The sequence below is a fragment of the Podarcis liolepis genome, assembly GCF_965112155.1.
Source record: "Podarcis liolepis genome assembly, chromosome: 2".
NCBI lineage: Eukaryota > Metazoa > Chordata > Lepidosauria > Squamata > Lacertidae > Podarcis > Podarcis liolepis.
This window is the reverse complement of record NC_139555.1, coordinates 78357982-78379633: the sequence shown is the minus strand read 5'-3', so window position 1 is coordinate 78379633 and position 21652 is coordinate 78357982. Positions and strand designations below refer to the sequence as shown.

Sequence of the window (21652 nt, the reverse complement as noted above, 5' to 3'; positions counted from 1 at the left end):
GTCTCAGTAGAGCAGTTGTTTTCATAAACATTCCCAGATTTGTATAGTTTTGGATTTTATTTTCTGGGCTTGTGAAAAGCAAAAGGTAAATTTTGTCTAGAATCTATCAACACTACATGCCAGGGGTTATTGCTGTGGATAATTAGCTATGAATTAAACAAGTCTGAAAACAACTATGTAGCTATGTTTGTGTAACACATTATGTGACCATTGTGCAATGTATTAGGCTTTAGTCTTTTTGGGGGTGGAGGGAAATCAGTCATATTTAAATATTGGTGGAATGCACATTTCCCCCCAGTGTGATGCTTATGCTGTCATAACCACCAGGATTTGGGTGTGTTATTTATTGGAGCCATTTCTTTTGTCACTGTCCTGCTCCCCTAAACCAGGACTTCTATCAACTTCTTCTGAGAGGCTCAGCTGCTGAGTTGCTCCTCTGGAGGAGGAATCTTTTTCATGCAGGATAATTAGATTGGCTTTTACATTTCATGCATCCCTAATAATTAGAGCATAACATTTACACTTGCAGGAATGTACATGATGAAGGAGGGGAAAGCTTTCTTCAGCTTTTTATAGCTTTGTTGTTACAAATTACTATGTCGAACATTATAGGTCACCAGTGTCACGTGAGATCACTTGATGCAAACCAATTGTCGTTTAACAACAGAATTGTGATTAGCCCTGGCATTTATGAAGTTTGTCTGACCATGTGCAGAGTTCATTCTTTTCATCAGCAGAGACCTTTTCCATGCAAAGTGTGTGCTCTACCACTAAGCTATGGACTTCCTCATAATGCAGGCAATTCATAATGGAGGCCTGACTTAGAGATTAAAAAGTCTGGTGAAAACTCTGGAATCTTTGCAGCCATCTGTCCTCAGAGTGATTTTCTCCCAACTAGTCTAGCATCAGATCTGAAATCTCCTTGGGGGAGCCTTTCTGCAGAGTGATAAATAAGCCATAGGTGGCAATAACATGTGTGTGGATAACACATGGATCTGCCACCATCATATTTAGTGTGGACCTCCATGTAAAGCACCCTTTACATGTTCAGTTCTCATTGCAGAAGGCTCCTCCTCAAGAAGCCATCACGTTCGTTATTGTTGTTGCTTTATATTGCCTGGAAATCGTAATCCTGAAATCAGTACTCCAGTTTATTCCTCCATCATTATGGTTTGTGTAGTATCGGAGCGAGGGTATCGATTTCTCACCTGAGTGCAGAGAGCTTGTGCATGGGATTGACACAGGCATGTTAACAGGGTGGTGGAGTTAGATTCATTTCATACCTTGATTGCATTGCCAGCATACCAATGTAAGTAGGTCTGTGCTAGTATGAAACACCCTAGGCACCTCTCATATCATAGGCAATTCATTCCACTGTTTATACTGTAGCCAGGCACATGTGCAGTCTTTGGTAGCCTAAATTAAGAACCACTTCACAAGTTACAACTGGTTGGAACAGGGTCTGTATCTAACGCAGTTTTCCTGTACAGACTATGATGTGCCATATCACTTGGATGCAGGAGTGGGGAATCTCAAGACTGGGGGCTGAATGCACCTCACCAGGCTTCTCTATCTGGCCTTTGGAACAATCCCCAAGCCACTACCCGCCTTCCTAGGCCATACTCCTCAATGGCCCTGATTTGTACCCCAGTTGTTATTGTATGACTAGAATAAACCATTGGAGAGTTACAGCTCCTGCTGTGGCAGTAAAGACCAATACAGGAGAAACAGATTTTATGGCAGGTATGGCAGATGAAGGCATCCAGTTTTGCTGTTACAGATGCACCATGGTGTTTCTTCTCTCTCTGTGCTCCTCCCAACGGTCATTTCTCTTCTGGTCATTCCTGTGGATACATGGCCTGCCTGTCTGTCTCCAGGCACTGCGATTGTTTGCAAGGGATTCCCACATGGTGGGGTTAATGTTGCAAGCCTTCACAGAAATCTTTAAATCACAGAGTAGGTCTTCCGGTGGGCCTGGTGCCTGAAGCCAGCTCCCCATAAAGCACATTCTTGGGCATCCTGCCATCTTCCATTCTGTGGACATGATGAAGCCAGTATAGATGTCACAGACAGGAGTGTGAACATATTGGGAATGTGGACTTGGATATTGTTATGTACTAAGCTTGGATCCTAGAACAACAGGCAAGTAGGATCCTAGAATGCAACAAATGATTGGCTTGCAGGAAAAGACCAGTCAGGCTCCAGGAGGAAGTTAATCAGCCTATTAGGCTGGTAGGATTGTAGAATGCAACAACTGATTGGCCTGCAGGAAAAGACCAATCAGGCTCCAGGAGGGAAGCAGAATCAGCCAATCAGATGGGACTCATTGTGTAAATAATGTATATAAAGCCTGAGGTTTGGGGGGCAATTCAGTCACTGTTTTACAAGCTGCAATAAAGAGCATGAAATCACTACAGGACTCAGAGCATATTTCAGAAGAGCACATCTTTGTTTGAGTCTCTATCTTGCTGTATGAAGCCCAAAGTTTTCCTGATGCAGGGCATACGGAAGATGTTGAGATGTCACTCCTGGCGGGTGTAAATTGCCCACAACTCACTTCCATAAAGCAGTATGCTCAGCACACAAGCCTGGTAGTCCTTCATCTTGGTATTGGTCATTAGCATCACATTCTCCCATACCCTTTTGGAGAGACGAGCCATTGCCGTAGCTGCCTTAGCAATACACTTGTCAAGTTCAGGATCAATTGAAAGGTTGCTAGTTATGGTGGAGTCCAGGTAGACAAAATCGTCTACCACCGCAAATGTGTGGCCACTAATGCTGATGCATTGTGTGTTGTTCCTGACCCAGGACTTTGGTCTTTGTCAGGCTGGTGGTAAAGCTGAACTTCCTGCAAGCTTGGGCAAAATGGTTGATGTGTTTCTGCAGAGCTTCCTTGGAATGTACTGTCAAGGCTGCGCATCTGCAAAAAACATCTCATGGATAAGGAACTGCCACACTTTCGTCCTGGCATGGAGACGTGCTAGGCGTTGGGGCGAGAAAACAGCCCTGATTCACACTGTGAAATGAACCCTTGAACTCCAATAATACTTCTTGCTTGTCTGGATGGAGGTTAGAGAGGGCGTGTATAGAAATTACAAAGGTAAAAATTGCATTAATTGCCTCTCCCACTTTTGCCCTTGGCCCCACCCACTACTGGCCCTTGGAAAGTTGCCCAGAAATTAATGTGGCCCTCAGGCTGGAAAATGTTCCCCAATCTTGCTTTAGGGGATTTCTCTAATTTAAGAAAGAGAAATATATCAATGGGTATTATCCATGATAGTTAAATGAAACCTCTATGTTCAGAGATAGTTTATCTTTAAGATGCAGATGCAAGGGATTTGTCAAAAGCATTTGCTGGATTCTGATGAAAGGTAAAAGAAAAAGAAAAAAAGGTAAAGGTAAAGTAGGATTCTGTTGAAAATGCAATGCTGGACTACATGGATCTTTGTTTTGATGGTCTCAAGATGATAAACAAAAAGTAATTTCGGTGAAGGTTAATTGACTGTTCAGTTAGGTAGGTGCCAAGGGATGTGAATCACACCCTAGGGCAGGCCTAGCCAACACGATGATCTCCAGATGTTGTCAGACTCCAACTCCCATCAGCCTCAGCCAGCATAACCAGCGATTGGGGTTGATGGGAGCTGGAGTCCAGCAGTGTCTGGAGTGCACCAAGTTGACTACCCTGCACTTGGACCATAATCATAACCATATTCACTGAATGTCCACTGACATCAACAGGCTAATGAGCCCAGTCTGGCCCAGCACAGGTCCCACTTGGGCTTGTGAGGCAGTTTTCCTCAAGCCATGCCCACCTGACATCATAGAGATGAAACTGGATTGGCTGCACATGAGCTGGTGAGAGGTGACTTCAAGCCTTCATCTGATGTCAAAATGATGTGAGGTGACTGACAGGTGGGTGGCCAAAGTTGGCCCTCAGGGGTGGGAAAAGATACGGATACAGCCCACTGAGCCAAAAAAAAAGTTCCCCAATCCTGGGGGAGGAGATAACTCAAGCTCAGACCTGTGATTGGGCTCAGGATCTGCACGGAAACTAATTTACATTAAGTTGCCCAGTATGTAATTTCTCATCTTATGTTTACTGTTCATTGAGCCCAATAAGTCATTATTTGAAGTACTGCATTAAAATCCATTAAGTACCTCTTAAGCCTCTGCAGCTACATTTTAAAATTGATGAGATCTTTTCTTGCAGACATTCCAGGACCTTAAGTGGTTAGAGAAATACTGATTTACAGTGTCAGTACATTAATGGGCAGGCAACCTTGTATGTCCGTATTCTCTTATGACCTGAATATCCTTGTTTAACCTAAATCTGAAGCCTAGTTACAGCCCTCCGGTAGTCATTTTAGGTGATGTCAACTCCCCAATCTAGTCCACAGTGGTAGGTTAGGAATTCTTTGGGTGTATCGGCCGCTTCATCTAGCTTTGGGCATGTGAGAGGAAAAATTACAGGTTAGTTAAGGCATTCAAAAAGGAAAGAAATGCAGCATAATTGGATCAGGTCATTATGATCAGTCGCACTGAAACCAGCTGAACGGCATTCTGGGAAGTTGGGCTGTGTTGCAAATTCCAGGAGAAGAAACAGGAGGGGCAGTGAGAGCTGTAAACGTGTTCTGCGCAGAGCTTTGGTTTTGAAATGACAGAAACATTTTTTTTAGATTCGACTGAGGCAGCAGATGTTTAGTTGCTACTGCATCTGGGGAAGCAAAACACAGTTTAGCCTTTTCTCGCTTGAGTCAGCATAATAAACTCAAGTTGCATTGGGAAAAAAGAGCTGCAAGGTTGGCACATTTAAGAGGAATGGTACATTTAGAGGTGGATCTGTAGAGGTACATTTAGAGTACTGTACTTGTAGTGGCAAGGCATTTGCAGCCACTACAGGTTTTATGGAATGTGAGTGTGGTTTTTCTGAGCTGTGGTACGTGCAGGTCTGTCTCTCTGTCTTGTCTCCTCCTTACGTGGCAGATTGTCTCCTTTGCAGTTAATTAGTACTGCAGTGCAAAGAAAACATTATGGCTAACCTATATTCCAGGTTTTTAACATTTTGTATTGTCCAGGTGGCTTGCAATAAACACTTTAAAAACAACAACAACACTGCCCAACAGTATAACAAAGCACAAATAATTCTTTTAAAAACGATAAAAGAGTGAGAGACAATTTTGCTTGCATACCAAATGTGTGTGGTCTGGCATGAAGACAAAGTGATGGGAAAAGCTTTACTAGTTGGATGTCTGTGGCTGTTTACGCACTCCTGTTTACTCTGCATCCAATGCGTGTCCCACCACTGGCTTGTGAAGCAGTATATACATGACTTTACCATAATCTATATCTGTCTTTTATCTGTCCTGTTGTTTCTTATGAAATACCGTACTGTGTTTTCATGCATTTTCCCCAAACCAGCTTTGATAATTTTTTTAGATAAAAAACAAGCAAGCTGCATTGTAAGCTAGTAATGTGTGCACAGCCTCTGTCTTAGGCTGTTGTTAAAACCATACAAGAAGGGACAAAAAGAAGTCAGTGGCCCTGTTTTAAAGGTTTAAGGCTGCATACAATCCTATAGCCACTGAACCTGGGTGCTGGCCTCCTTGAGCTCCATGGGACTTACTTACAAGTAAACAACCACAGGATTATGCTTTAAATGAAATTTAAAAACCCTGCCCATCACTTACTGTGCAAATTAGGTGCAATCATTAGCATATCTAATTTTAGAATTGGAAGGTATCCCATCATCATTCAAGTTCTAAGCCTTATTCTTAAGGCAAGACTCTTTGCGCTTTGTAAACTTTTGAGGCACAGGTATAGGCTTTTCTAAGTAAGTTAAATAAGTACCCTCCCTCAAATCAAATATACTAACATTCTCTACAGCCTCCTACTTCACACAATCAAGAGGAGAAGTGTTATATCACCTGCTAATGTCTGTAGTAGATCAAGTCACAATGGTAGTTGCACAACTGGCAACCCTACCACAACCCCAGTTTTTGCATCATCCCACCTCACCCTGCCCCATATTGGTGATTTCATGTTCCATCCAGTCGTATCTTGTTAGTTGTTCATTGCTCTGTTGGTGTAAGGATAGTGCAATCATGATGATAAATAAATAGGTGACTGCATTCCAGTACTAGGAGCAGGGAGCATGTAGTAGCACAAACCTTTGCTTTTGAAAAGATTCATGAAGTCAGTTGCTGGATCTCCAAAACAAACCATCCTTGATGGTGATTGTCAAAGGAAATATCTCGTTTCTTGGGGACAGGACCCAGTAAGGGCTAAACCACTCCTAAACGTGTCTCAATTTCCAGAAGGACAACTGTGTTAGTGTTGCAGCAAAAACAACAAAAAGAGTCTCGTAGCACCTTGTAGCAAATGTAAACATGTTTTCATGTAACATATAATTTGGGCCTGAGAAAGAGGAGGAAAGGGAATGCAGTAAGGAGAGGCCTTGTTTGCATGGCACATTAAACTATAGTTGAAAACAAGCAATGGTTTAGTGTGAATGTGCAGCATTCTGATGCATGTTCCTGAAAAGTTCTGCTGGTGCTCCCCCCAGCTTTTAGTGCTGCTACACCACCAGGGAGCAAGCCAGAGTCTGACCTGTCATGATAACAACCGAACCTGTGCTTGTGGTTTATTTCTCTCTAAACAAACCTTGAGTAATAAGCTAAGAACAAACCTTGGTTATTGCTCAAGGTCTTTTGAGGGGGGAGAAACAAACCACAGGCCTGGGTTTGGAAATCAAGTCAAGCCACGCTTGTTTCTTGGGCGGAAGTAGGGGAGGGAGCAGAGTGAGAACTTTTCAGCAGCATGAAGAAGCAGGCTGCATGTTCACACAAAACCATGTTTGTACCTGTGGTTTAATGTGCCATGTGAACGAGGCCTTTGCTTATTCCACTCACTTTCCTCTGCTTTCTCAGGTCCAGGTTATGGGTTGCATACAAACATGTTTACATTTGTCTGTCTTCTGTTAATCTACCAATGGTTTAGTGTGCTGTTTCCACCAGGTCAGAGTTGGGTCAAGAAAGGGTGAGGGTCAAACTAGATGTGGTCTTCTGCACACCACAAATAGCTGGGGGTGGGTGGAATATTGGGTATTGTGCTCTAGTCCCTTTCACCAATCTAAATCCATTTCTTTCCTATCCTGAAGATGCTGTTTCCCCTGTAGAGCAGGTAGCACCTTCAGGGACCAGGGATGGAAAGGCCTTCACATGGCACCAGAACCAAGGCCCAGTTTGGGCTTTGTTTTTTCAATGCAGAAAATCCAATCACGGATCTCCTGCCTTGTCTCGTTGGACCCTGCTGCTGATTTTAACCCTTCTTCCAAACATTGCATAAAGAGATGAGATGATAATGGTCAAAGAAAAGGCTTTGCAGAAGAAGTAGGTTTTAAAACAAGGAGAAGAAGCCTGATGGCTAAGTTGCTGCAACTGCCTAGGAAGAAGCATGGCAGAAGGTGTGAATGAGCGAGCCAGTGGAGGAGAGATCAGAAAAGGGCTGACATGGAGAAATGAGTAGGAGCAAACTATAGAAAAATAGGAGGAGAGCCTTTATACAGTACTAAAGGTCAAGCCATGTGGATGATGACAGATGTGGACCTGCCCCTATCACATGTAACGCAGGGTGTGGTAGAGTGTGATTTAAACCAGAAAAGGTGTGTGTGTGTGTGTGTGTGTGTTTTGCTGAACCTTCTCTCACCCCCCCCCCCCGCATGCAGTCAGTTCCCCTTCTGTAAGCTTTCTCAGAGCTGGGCTCTGGAGGTGAGCCTGGTTGAAAGAAAAACAAGGAAGGGTTAGTACCTCCCAGAACCTGTGCAGTCTTTTTTCCCTTTAAATCAACAGGTGTGTGGCCACCTGTCACGGATGCTTTAATTGAGATTCCTGCATTGCAGGGGTTGGACTAGATGTCCCTCCAGTCCCTGCTATCTCTACAGTTCTATGATTCAATGAGATCACACCTTTCACTCTTTCCTGCTTTGTGTGTGAATGGAGCAGAACCATATTTGAGTACATGGGCCTACTGCTGTCCTGTGTGCTCAGGTGCACTTTTATCAAAGACCCAAGCAACAATCACACCATACATTTAAAACACTATGCTGTTACTTTAAACAGTCATAGTAAGAGCCATTTGACAGGGGAACAAACTCCCAAGAGAGGGGATGGACTCTCCTTCCTAGCAGTGGTTGGATGGCCATCTGCCATATATGATATAGCTGAGATTCCAGCAGTGTAGGGAGTTGGACTAGATCAAGGATGTTGAGGGGCCAGAGATCTACTAGGAACACCCAGCGACCTACCTGTTGGACATGCCTGGACTAGATGACTGTCTTTGAGGTTTTTCTTTTCTTCGTTTGTTTTTGCCAGTATAAAACTTGCAATGCTTGGGGGTAATGGCAAACAAGACAATTATTTTTAGACACAATGTGAAATGTGCTCATGAGCTGGGCGAATGGCAGTTCTGTTATCATTTATCTCCTTCAGAAATAGTGATTAGTCATATACAGTCTGCAGGTATCAAAATTTGTTTACACTTGTTTTCAGATGCAAAGTTGATTAGTCTAACATTGTGCTATGTGCAATTATTTTCAGATGGGTTACAGAGGAAGCTTTTGTATGTACGTTTCAGATGAAATGGTGAGATTACATATGTAAACTGACTTCATTACGAGCTATTGGGATTGCTCACCGGTGGCTGTTGCTTTCAGATGCAATACCAAGATAACTCACTCTGAAGCATATTTCACATAACTAAAATACTGTGTGAAGATCTGCTGGGTTTCAAGCTGAGGATGAATAAAATACATGCTCTGCTTTGGGTTGAGAACATATTAAAAACACCTGAAGATGTGAAGGTATTTTCAGTAAAATCATTAAGTTTTTGTTATACCCCCCTCCTACAATTTTTGAAAGCAACACACCTGAGATATTTATTCATTTTTGCCTATGACAAGTGTCATTATTAGAAGAATATTTCAGAACAGCTTTAGGTATGATAAATGACTAGTATTTCTCTGAGTTAATATCTCCCCATGGTAAGCATGTACTATAAGTGAAGCCAGCTGTAACCATGGCCTTATGATTTCATTGGCTGAGGCAAGATTATTACATCACGAGACTTTTTTGCCAGTGCCATTCAGGGTAGAGACAGTGGTGTAGCGTGGGGGGTGCAGGGGGGGCCGGCCGCACCGGGCGCAACATCTGGGGGTTAGGGTTAGGGGGCGCAAATCCACGGGTTAGGGGGCGCAAATCCACGGGTTAGGGGGCGCAAATTACTTGCCTTGCCCCGGGTGCTGACAACCCACGCTACGCCACTGGGTAGAGATGATTGAATCTGAGAGTAACAGTTCTAATCCCTTCTCTACCAAGATCATTGGATAGTCCTCCTGGTGCAAGTTATTATTCTCAAGCCACAGCTTCCTATTTGTAAAATGGGAATAACAGCGCTGGTTGTTGGAAAGATAAATTGCACAATATGGTAATATGAGAGGTTGTAAGAATAATATCTTTGCATTTTTAACCTGGTAAAATAAATTGCAACCAGGCATTTCAGAGGAAGATGGTGCCTGAGAATGATGCATGCAGTTGAAATGAAGCTGGGTTGTGATCAATCAGATTCCATTCATTTTCTTCCTGTTGTATAAAGTATGTTCCAGATGATCATGGCCATAGCCACATTAACAAGGTAGCTGATAGAGCCAGCTGCCCAGGGGTTCCATCACTGCATTGCACCTCTGCTTTAATTTCTTCAACATCAGTGAGTTTCTAGCCCTCAGGGTTGTGCAAAAAAAGGTTTCAAAAGTGTGAGCTGTGTCTACTAAAGTCTCAGACAGCCTCAGCCTTTGATCCTCTTCAACACAGATGCTTGGCACTCTCCCATATATTATCCCCCCCCCCCGCCTGACTTGCCCTTAGCCGTACATTTTTTAACCAATAGAGTACATAAAACTCTGAGCTGGATTTTGGAAAGTTGGTTGCATGTATGCTTTTAATGTAAAGTTAGAGGTCATTATATCTGGGGAGAACCCTTCCTTCAATTACTGTCCCGTTGCCTCCACATGAATATTATTTATTCATCTTTACTCACAAGTAAGTCCCACAGAACTCAAATAAATGTGCGCAGGATTAGAAGCCTAATCAGATCAGTAAACATTTTTTTTGCTTTTAACAAATCAATATCCTTTCAGAAAGAAATATTTTGCCTGCACTAAAGCCCTTGGAAATGAATTATTGTCCATTGGTTATACAGTGGTACCTCGGGTTACAGACGCTTCAGGTTGCATACGCTTCAGGTTACAGACTCCGCTAGCTCAGAAATAGTACCTCGGGTTAAGAACTTTGCTTCAGGATGAGAACAGAAATTGTGTGGTGGCAGTGCGGCGGCAGCGGGAGGCCCCATTAGCTAAAGTGGTACCTCAGGTTAAGAATGGTTTCATCTTAAGAACAGATCTCCAGAACGAATTAGGTTCTTAACCCGAGGTACCACTGTAGCTCCTTGCCACTCCTGCTTTCTTAGAGATGGGAAGGAACGCAAGCGCCTGCTGAATCGAGCCAAAGGCTTATCTCGTCCATCATCCTGTTCTCGCAGTGGCTGTGGGAAGCAGTTTCCTTTACACTAAAGTTGCTCCATCACCTTGATCACTTGCGTTGCCCTTGCCTGAACTCTGCAGTAGCCTTTTTGAGGTGAGGTGACTAAAAGTGTACACAGAACTCCCCGGTTCTCTTGCATCACAGAGTTATGTAATGGTATTGTGATAGCAGCAGTTTTATATTAAATCCCTTTGCTAATTATCCCTTGCATGGAATTTGTCTTTTTCACACTGGGTCAACATCTTCACTGAGCTATTCGCTATGATGTTACTGCAGGCCTGCAGCCTCTATGCCCAATTACCTGAGAATAAGCCTCATTGAAGAGAGTGGGAATTGCATCTAGGCACATAATAAAAAACCTGCTGGATCAGGCTGATAGCTCATCTGGTCCAGTATCACATAATTACTATGACCCCAAGGTCTTGTTCCTGGGCAGTTACCACCAGTTCAGACTTCATGAACATATACAGGCAACTCCCCACTTAAGGGGGGGGGTACATTCCAGCCCCCCCCCCACATAAGTGAAATGTGCGTAAGTGGGTAGCATCCTTAGCTTCTTTTTGCAGAAACTGTTATTTAAGTTCACTGATCCTGATTTATTTTTTGTTGTTGCAAATGTGTTTGATCCGGAGAGCCAGGCTGCAGGGAGTGTTTATCTTTATATGTTTTAAGATGACACGATTGCCAGTATAGGTAGGTGTGTGCATCAGTGGGTTTGATGTGGAGACTGGTCACTATTTTGTTGCTTTCACTGGTGAGGAGGACATTGAGGAAAGGGGTGCATTAACTATCAAGGGTGCTGAGACTGCTTCCTTAGAGACTAGATTTTAGGTAAAAAGACATTAGTGTATGTGACATATGATGCGAGGCTTTGCACCATGTTTTGTAAGTTTAAATCAGTAAGCTCTACTAGATTTCGGGTGACACCTAAGAATGTTCAGATGAAGGAAAACGCAATGTTGATTTCCCCATTCAAAAAGAAAGAGAAATGAACTGGTGTGTTCATCTTTTGGAACAGCTGATTTTCTGTCAGCATTTGTGGTTTTCATCCTTTGCAATGCTGTTGACACATGGTGTGGGCCAGTTTTGTAACATTATTCCCGTGGAAAATGATACCATGCACAGAATGTGACATCATTGCTTTCCATGCCATTTGAGTGTATTTAGGAGTGATAGTGGCTTTTCACAGCCCCCAGAGTTACATCAACAGGATTTGCATCAACAGAAAATATTCCACGTTGCCCAGCATAAAAAATGTGCTTCTCTGATCTTTCCACACTGAGGTGTGTGACTTAGAAATCATTATAGTAAGCCATATGCAAAGAAGCCACTGTTTTCTTCAGTTGACGGCTGAAGCTCACCTAGTAAATGTTACAGCTGAATTCTGTAAATACGTATTATTAAATTTATTAAATGTATATACTGCTGCTCACCTCAAGATCACAGGGCAGTTTGCAACATAAAAACACAAAATAAGCAACATAATAACAAAAAACTAAAAGCACCCTCTGGCAGGACACATTTTGAAAGCCATAGATTGTTCAATCAGCCAAAGGCCTGATTGGAGAGGAACGTTTTTGCCGTTGGGCCAGGATTGGTGTCATATGCTGAAACAGTCTTGCCCTGGTGAGCAACCTGGCTGCTGAATTCTATATTCTGGGTATTAACTTTTGCCAAGAGCAAGGATCTATGCAAGTTGTTATGCAAGGTTACATTTATAATCTTATATTGGAAGTGAGGCTATGATCTGACAAAACACCACCTATGTGATTCCATTCATTTTATTACTGTCTGAAGATACCTTCAAACACGCCTAGGAGAACAGTTAATTTTGGGTGAGGGGTATAGGAGAATAGAGGACAGGAGATTTTGGTATAACTTTTATGGATTCCCAGTGTGCACTCTGACTTCATAAATCTAAACACCTCAGTGGGTCACAGGAATTCTAGCAAACAAATATGTAGACAACACAAGATTGAAGTTAGCACATCCTTATACTTGATGATCCAAAACCCTGTAGCTTCCAAAAGTTTTTGAAATGCAGGTAATTGTTTTGATCAATTGGCCTCCTACTCTAGTAAAAAATAAAATAAAACTGAGAGAGGCTGCACTGAAATCAAACCATGATAACCATGAAATCAAACCATTGATAATTTGCTGCCAAGGAGTGCGGTGGAGTCTCCTTCTTTGGAGGTCTTTAAGCAGAGGCTTGACAACCATATGTCAGGAGTGCTCTGATGGTGTTTCCTGCTTGGCAGGGGGTTGGACTCGATGGCCCTTGTGGTCTCTTCCAACTCTATGATTCTATAATTCTATGATTCTATGATTCATGTTGGTCTTTGCAAAAAGAACAAAAATTATTGTGGCTCCATATAAAGACTTAACAATTTGACTGTGGTATAAGCTTTCATGGAATTCCATCCACTTTGTTGTGCTATAATAAACTTGTTAGTCTTTAAGGTGCTATGAGACTGTTCTCTTTTATCATAAGAAAATCCGATGTTCTTTCAAAATATCCACATACTTTTTTGTTTTAATGTAGGAAAGTGAGTGACCTGGCTCAGCAAAAAACAAATGTCTCTTATTTGAGGCAGTGACCTAACACATGCACTCACAAATTTTCTGTGTTTGTTGTGTTACTATGGCCTATGACAGAACACCAACATAGTTTCAGTTTGAAACTGATACATACCTTGATGAGGCCAAACATTCTCTTCCACCAGTCCAGACTGAAAACAATTCTGAGAGAGTATATATGTATGTATTGTTACTGCCTTCATACTCTGCAATCCATCTGCTTAAATCTGCACAGAATCAACTTACGTCCTCTGTGCATCCACTTGCTGCTACGTTTTTCAAAATACTATGGAGTTGTGTGGTAGCAGAAGCCCTCTTTGGGTGGTAGTGCCAGAAGAGCAGAGCTGTGGGGCTCAGCAGTTTAGCCCCTCTCTGTTGGGGCTGCATGACCCTTCCTAGCCCCTCGCATGACTAAAAGTACACTTCTGCAATGGGGAGCATTGCCACTTTGTGGAGGCTCTCTGTGCGATTGAGGTTCAGGATAGATACTGTCTTGGCTACCACAGTAGATGATTTATGCTGATCACTGGACAGCGGGTATTCAGTCCTGTTGGGTCTGCTAGACATCTCAGCAGCTTTCCGTACCATTGATCCTGGAATCCTTCTGGACAGCTAAGTTGTACTAAGGTTGGATGGCACTGTTTTATGCTGGTTTGGGACCTCCCCAGAGGGCAGGTTCCACAAGGCGGCAGTCCTTGGCTTTTGGCCTATGAAATCCAGAAAAGTTCCATCTTGTCCTCCGTGCTCTTCAGCATCTACATGAAACTGCTGGGAGGCGTCATCCATGCGTTTGGTGTGTGCACCTGTATTTAATATGTGGATGACACCAAGCCTTGTTTTTATTTTCTACCAGATTTCAGGGAGGAAGTGAAGACCCTGAATTAGTGTGTGGAGACTGTGATGGGCTGGATGTGGGCTAAGAACAGGCATAGGCAAACTCGGCACACCAGGTGTTTTGGGACTACAACTCCCATCACCCCGACCACTGGACCTGTTAGCTAGAGATGATGGGAGTTGTAGTCCCAAAACATCTGGAGGGCCGAGTTTGCCTATGCCTGGCTAAGAAACTAAGACTTAATCCATACTAGACAGGTGCAGGAAAGTCCACATGAGGATAGGTACTTCTCCTATTCTGGATGGGTTAGCACTCCCTCTGGATGATAGGTACACATCTTTTGAGGTTCCTCATCTCCTTATGTCTGGATTCTCAGATGGCAGCTGTGGCCTGGAGCACTTTTGCACAGCTTTGGCTGGTGTACCAACTGTGGTCTTTCCTGGAGAAGGCAGATTCATCCACTTCCACACGTTTTGGACACATTCAGGTTGGACTATGATCTGCATGACACTACTATGGAAGAGAGCTGGAAAAACTACAAGTGGTGCTTAATGCTGCCATCGGGGTTCTTGAGGGTCAGTTCCTTGGGGCCTGTTACTTCTGGACCTGTCAAGCTGCATTGGGTCCAAACAGGGGAGGCGTGTCCCATTTCGTCACTTGGGGTCAAACAGGAAGTGCTGCCCCACTCTGCTGTGGCGCCTGCTCCACTGCTGCAGTGACACTGATTTCTGGCAAGATCTCACTGAAATTGTGGGGGATCTCTCAAGCTGCATGAGATCTTGTGTGATTTGGATGAGATATCCTTGGAAATCAGCATCTAAAGTTGTGGCACTTCAGTCTATCGCCTCATGCCATAGAATGGCTCCCACTACAGGAAATATGTGGGCACTGTGTTTTATGATGCTGTAGATAAACAGTTACGATTACTGAACAGTTTGAGCTAGGTAACAGTGGTGAGTTACTTGTACTGTACCACTGCTGTTAGGAAAATACTTCTCAGCTAGCAGGGTTGCTAGTATTTGACGCAGCCCACATTACAGTAGCACTTTGTCAACTGACAGGTGTCAAGATTAGCAGGCTACAGTTATTAGCGGCTTGTTGACCCTTCATATTTACTGTTCCATGCCACTTTTCAGCAAAAGCCTGGTTTGGCTTTGTTGCAAATTCTTCCCATAGTTCACAGTGCAAAACAAACATCTTAGCACTTTCCTTAATGAACTATACACTTCCTACAAAAACAAGTAACCAACATTCTAAACAGAAAGCAGGGCTTTAAAAAATGGCTTGCACATGTTTTCCATTTATAAAGAAAATAAATGATTGGTTTTTTATCTTAGCCTTGATAAGCAGTTGATTGCATTGTTCAGGAGAAAAGCATGACACCAACATTGCTGTCCTTTGTTGGTTTCTGTGGTGTAACTTGAAGAAAAATGTATCGCGGAATGAACTTGCATACATAAGCTGTTTTCTGCAGAAGTGTTTATTGCAGGGATGAGGAACCTGTGCCACTTCAGATAATCTTGGACTACAACTCCCATCACATCTGACCACTAGCCATGCTGGCTGCGACTGACACCTGGAGGCCACAGTTTCCACACCTCTGATTTGCTGCATTCCGTTTATATACCACATGCATGCAAATAGGAGGGTTGTTGTCGCTACTGGTTTTTCTTCATGGAACTTCCTCCCATACACACATGAGAGCTCTGGGGTGATTGACAAACAGGAGAACAGAAGTGTGTGCTGTGGTGGGAATAACCATAGTGAAAATCTCCTTCCTTGGCTTTTCCTTCCACTCTCCCCTTTGGTGCCTGGTACAATCTCTCGAAGCTGCCAGGCAAATTCTGCTCAGAATCTGCACTTTTGTCCCTATGGATGAGAGTGCATGGGCAGCTGTGCCAGGAGCAGGACTAGCAGTAGGCAAGCTTGATCTAGATTGGGATCCAATGTCAATAAGTACTGATATCAAGCCAGGCTTTTCATGCCAGAATCTAGATCGTAGGACCAGACAGTGTCCAAATGGCTTATAAAATAGGTAAAGTGATATGTGAAGTCCAAATTCCTGACTATGGGTGAATGGACAGACCATGGGTAGTAATCTATAGGCAGAAGAGGAAGTGGAGAAGCTGTGGAAGTATGGGATCAAGCTGAAGGCAGGGCAGGGCACAGATAGGGTGATGAGAACTGGAAAAATGTGGTGGGGGTCCAAACAGAAACTGGTAGCAGGATAAGAGTTGGGATGGTGATAACAAGGACAGGAAACAATAAAAGGCCATCCCTGCAAGGAACTTGCAGAAACAGTTCTCTTATTTACTAATCTTAGCTATACAAGGAAGCACAAACTTGTGGCCCTTTCTATCTGTGCTGGATACCAGATATTGATATATAACTTTATGAGGTAGTGAGGCTGCTTTATCTGAAGTTGAATCTTAGGTTTGGCATTGACTTCAACTTCAACAAGCTCTGGTGTGAGACCACGCCTTCTCCCTGCCCAACCCCATATACTTTGCTGTGTTATGTAATTACAAGCCTACCACCAAGATGTCGTCATTCTGAGAACCAATTTACCATAGATTATATATACGTTTTCAGTTTAGTCTGCTTTAATTAGGTGAACATAAATCATGACCATTTGTGTTTAAAAATAAGCTCTCAACCATGTGCAATGACTTTCCCACAACTAATTAGAATGCATATTCTGGGTGAAGGTTAATATGCATCTGTTCCACATTACACAAACATACTAAAGGTGACAAGAAGTATTAATGTATTGCTGTGGGGGTATTGCCTAATTTCTATGTGTGCTGCAGAACAGCATACCATGTTGATAGAATATTGTGTTACTACCTCTCATCACTAACTAACCAAATCAGTTTTCACCTGTGTGGGTTTGGCTCTACCTCTTCTCTGGCCTGGTTTGCATGTAATGCTAAGCTATGGTTTGTTTAACAAACCACGGACTGTCCCATAGAAATCATTTAAAACAAGCCATGGCTTATTTATCCAGAGCTTGGTCTGTTCTGCTCCTAGCTTCATGCTTCTTGCTTTGGCAAGCATGTGACGTGTAGGATGGCCAAACAAACCATGGTTACGGAAAGGTGTTTGGTTCTCACAAAACACCAAGCCATTGTTAAAACAAACTATGGTTCATAAGCAAATAACAAACCATAGCTTGAGAGCATGGTTTCTTCACAGTATGCTAACCATAGTTAAACTGCTGGGATTTGGCCAGTCAAATAAACTATGGTTTAAACTATGTAGTTTAAAAAGCCATAGCTTAGCATTATTTGCAGACTAATTCTCTGATAAGCAGGGATTTCAGGGAAAACTTTTTTGGCAAAAGCATTGGAAACCAATGGCCTTATAACAGTTGGGTAGAAATATACAAGTAGATATGGTATTGCCAGGATGTAACATTGGAACACACAAACACTGCGAGATCCACAGCAACATAAGGTTGTCACAGAATATCCTCAAATCCCAACCAGTTTTGAGCAAAATCTGCACCCACACAGTCTCTTTTAGGACTGCTTCATGAAAGATATCCAAAAAGGTGGTTGTGTGTTAGCCTGTTGCAGGCACCAAAGGAAACAACAAAACATCGTATATTAGTCTAAGGTGCTACAAAACTCTTCTTTGTAGTCACACAAAGCATTTTTTATACAGAGTGTACCAATGTAAGAAAAACTACAGTACACAATTTTGTTGAGAGTGAATGTGACAATCACATCGGGTAAGGTAAACAAACACTGGACATGGGTTTTAAAAACACATGATATTGTTGGCTTAAGAGGAGAAATGAAAGTAAAAGCTTAGTGATATTAATCAAATATCAAAGAAAAAGGTTCTAGCTGATGGTAACCCATCTTGTGTCATATGCTTTTAAGAACAAAGGGAAACAGAACATGGCAGCAGTTAATAGGATTATAAACAGCCCAGCCTTCCTGGAAGAATTCAGTTACACAAACATTGCATGAGACAAAGTGGTGATTTTTTTTTTCCAGCAAGGGAATTTTTTTGGGGGGGGGGGATTGTAATGCTTTTTCCGCAATCTCTGGTACCATTCCAGTCCCACAGGAGCCGTGACATATACAGTATGGATAATGCAAAACTAACCCTTTGGGTGTTTTTTTTTTATATTGCTGGAGAACAAAATTAGTTCTAGATAGATATGCCCAGGGCAAAAGAAAAGACCTAGTAACTGAACTAGACTGTGGAGCAGGCAAACTTTGTATTTAAACAGAAGAGTCAATACTGAGGACTGAAGGTCTGAGAGAGCTGCAAGCGAAGCAGGAAGATGGCTGTGGGCCAGATGGAGAGATGAGCTGATGTGGCAGGCTGGAGCTGCATGGAACAGTCTGGCTCAGCTCCATGAGAACTGTTGCACAATTTGGGAGGCCTTCATCAGGCAACGACTGAAATAACAGTTTGATAGTGATAAAAACTTGCATGGAATTCACATGGTCTTCGGTCGGCATTGTTTGCCACAGTTGCTTCAGATTTGTCAAAATGTAAACTGTGCTGCCTGATATCAGAGCAGTTAATTGTAATACCTCTAGAGAGGTGTGGGCAAAATGCTACAAAGGCAGTTGGATTCAAGAACCAAAGGTTTGCCGGTACATTATAATTCATTGTTTTGTTTAATATAATAGGCATTAAAGATACTGCACAAATCATGTGCTAGTGCAAACATGACATATTTTAACTGATGTGTAACTTGAACCTAAAGATGTTTACTCAGAAGTAAGTAGATTCAATGGAACTATTTGCTATGGGAGTTTGCATAGGACTGCAGCCCTAGCCTGCAATCCTGAACCCACTTCCTTGGGAACAAGCCCCATTGAACATAATGGGACCTATTTCCATGCAAACACAGATACGATTGGGCTGTAAATGTATACTTCATTAAGCTTGGTGGTTATGAGATAAGTAAATATTTAACAGTGCAGTTATAATTCTTTTTTGAGAGAATAGCACTCTCTCTCTCTATATATATATACAGTAATGTTGTTTACAATGTAGCTTGCAATCTATCCATTTGCATTTTTTGGGATTCCAACCCCCACCCCGTTTTTTCAAAGAGCTCAGGTTTATTCCCAGTTCTAAATAAGGAGTTACAGCTGCTGGGAAACCATCCTTTGTTAAATTGATTGATTGCTAATTGTTTGGGATGATTGGCCATTTCCTCAGTGGGAGCTAAGAGCTAGTTGTTTTTGCTAGAGTGAACAACTTATGGTACTTGTACAGGTGAATTTTGAGAGTACTGTTCTATAGGGGCAGTTTTGTGTGTATTAAATGGAAGTAGTTTTGAATTTGGGAATTTGTGTATCTGAATTTGTGTATCTGAAGAAGTGTGCATGCACACGAAAGCTTATACCAAGAACTAACTTAGTTGGTCTTTAAGGTGCTACAGGAAGGATTTTTTTTATTTTGAATTTGGGAAGAGAATGAGCCAAGGTAGGCTTCTATTCTGCTCAGTTGGCATCCAAAATCACAGAATCTATTCTAGGAGGGTAGGTTACAGTGATTTGTCCATTCCCAAACCATATCAAGGGCCTAGAAAATAAAAGGCTTTCCTGTATCTCCTTGCAAGCATGTGTTGTCAGAGAACAAAGAAGGAAGAGCAAGAATTTATTTACTCCATAGCAATAAGAGTTTCCACACCATCTGCAAATTAGTAGATTGGGAGGTTTAAGAGTCCAGTCCTTTACTAGGGATAAATAGTATTGGAGAAAGCATAGCTATATTTACTTATGGCACAGGCTCCCAGCCACATTTTATGCTGTCCCCAACATATTTCATTGCCTTCCATCAACTTCTGAAGTTACATAAGGTGCAGTGAGAGCCAAAATGTAACCATCCATCAACAATCCTAGATTACATCATTGTATTGCCTACACTTAACCTAAGAATGAGATGGGATGGCTTGTGACCCTCCAATTGTTACTGGACTACAGCTTCCATCATCGCTCATCACTGACTATGCTGGCTGGGACTGATGGGAACTGATTCCAACAACATCCAGAGGACCACAAGTTATTCATTCCTGTCTCAGTAAAAATGGAAGATTGTGCAATATCTCATCCCCTGTGCTTGAATATTAAACATTAATGAAACATTCTATTTGTTGAAGCATCAAAGTAGGAATGATTCAATATTATTATCAAATGTGTATATATTTTAGTGAGGATAGTTTACAATTTACAGTTATCAAGCATATCTTTGGAATCTTGTTTTTATTTCTTACCAACTGGCTAGTATATTCCTGACCTACTCAATATATTCTTTCTACTCTAAAATTGTCCAACATTTTATTTTTGCCTATCTCCTAATTAATATCAATTTTCATTGTATATAGCCAAAGCCCTTTACAATAGAAGACAGAGAATAAAATAACTGGAGATACTATTATATCATCTAAAACCATACACATAACCTGTGTATCTGAAGAAGTGTGCATGCACACGAAAGCTTATACCAAGAACTAACTTAGTTGGTCTTTAAGGTGCTACTGGAAGGAATTTTTTTATTATTATAACCTGTGGCAGTTTACAACATAAAAATAAATTTACAACAATATTTTAAAAGACTAGAACTTAAATCAGCAATTGATAAAATTTCAAAGAATTCCAGCCTAGTAATCCCTAAAATTAATGAAAGAACACAATTTAAGGCTACTAAAAATAACCAATAATAATTCAAGGCCAGTCCACATACTAGATAAAGCATATTTGAAACAAATGGGCTTTCAAAGCCTGTTTAAAAGCCAGGACCACCACTGAAAAGGCCATGTCTCTTACACCCACCAATCTATCTGATTTTATTGATGGTCCAATAAATGAGGCCTCTGATAACAAACTTGCACCTGGCCTGGTTCATATGGATGTAAGTAATCCTTCAAATAACCTGGCTCCAATGCAGTCATGTTGAGTGGCCAATTAAAGATGCAAAATGTGCCCTACATGCAAAACTGTAGTTCTACAAGATTTTGGACATGCTTGAGCTCTCTGTTCCCCCTCCCCCCCAAGATGTCGGTTTACTTGGATTAACTAGTTGTTTGATAAGATACACAACATGAGGAAGATCTGGAAAAGGCCTTGCCCCAGCTATGAAGGGGGGAAATTGCATAGCTCTGGTCCAAGCATCTGCTTCTAAACAAGTTCAAATTTATTTACCTATTTAGAAAATGTCCTAATCACTCTATATTCAGAAGAATCTCAGGGTTTCTAAGTGTGCCAAGTAGCTACAAGGGAAAGGGACCACATGGTGTGGTAGTGGTACTTTTGAGCATGATTCATTCTCCCAGGGAGGTTCATCTAGAGCCTACTTGGATATCATTTTGGCACCAGGTGAAGACACTTACATTTCCTCAGGCTTTGAAAAAAGCCTGCCCTTGAAAAAAGTTCCCCACCCCTGCTCTGCAGGAATACCTGTCTAGTTTTGTTCTTGTATTGATTCAGAGAGTGAATATTTTCTTATTCTATCAGGTGTCTAGCAATTTGAAAAGTATGATTTAGTGTGCATAAATCATTGCTGTCGGTTGCTAGGACACAGATATTTTATTGTTAGCTTTTGATGTGTTATTTTATTCTGTTGCAGTGGTAGTCAACTAAGTTTTACTCAGAGTAGATCCGTTGAAATCAGTGGA

General features: G+C 42.0%; 1 protein-coding gene and 1 long non-coding RNA gene across 11 annotated transcripts in view; one reads left to right on the top strand and one right to left on the bottom strand.

Annotated features, from left to right (window-relative positions):
• Window positions 1-21652, top strand: part of RAF1 (Raf-1 proto-oncogene, serine/threonine kinase) — a 66786-nt gene that overhangs the window by 177 nt on the left and 44957 nt on the right. The gene's annotated exons all lie outside the window — the stretch shown is intronic.
• Window positions 20162-21376, bottom strand: LOC310700130. Its single transcript, XR_014522447.1, has 2 exons — window positions 20544-21376; window positions 20162-20440 (listed from the first exon to the last, which is right to left on the bottom strand). It is a non-coding gene; the product is annotated as an uncharacterized lncRNA (long non-coding RNA).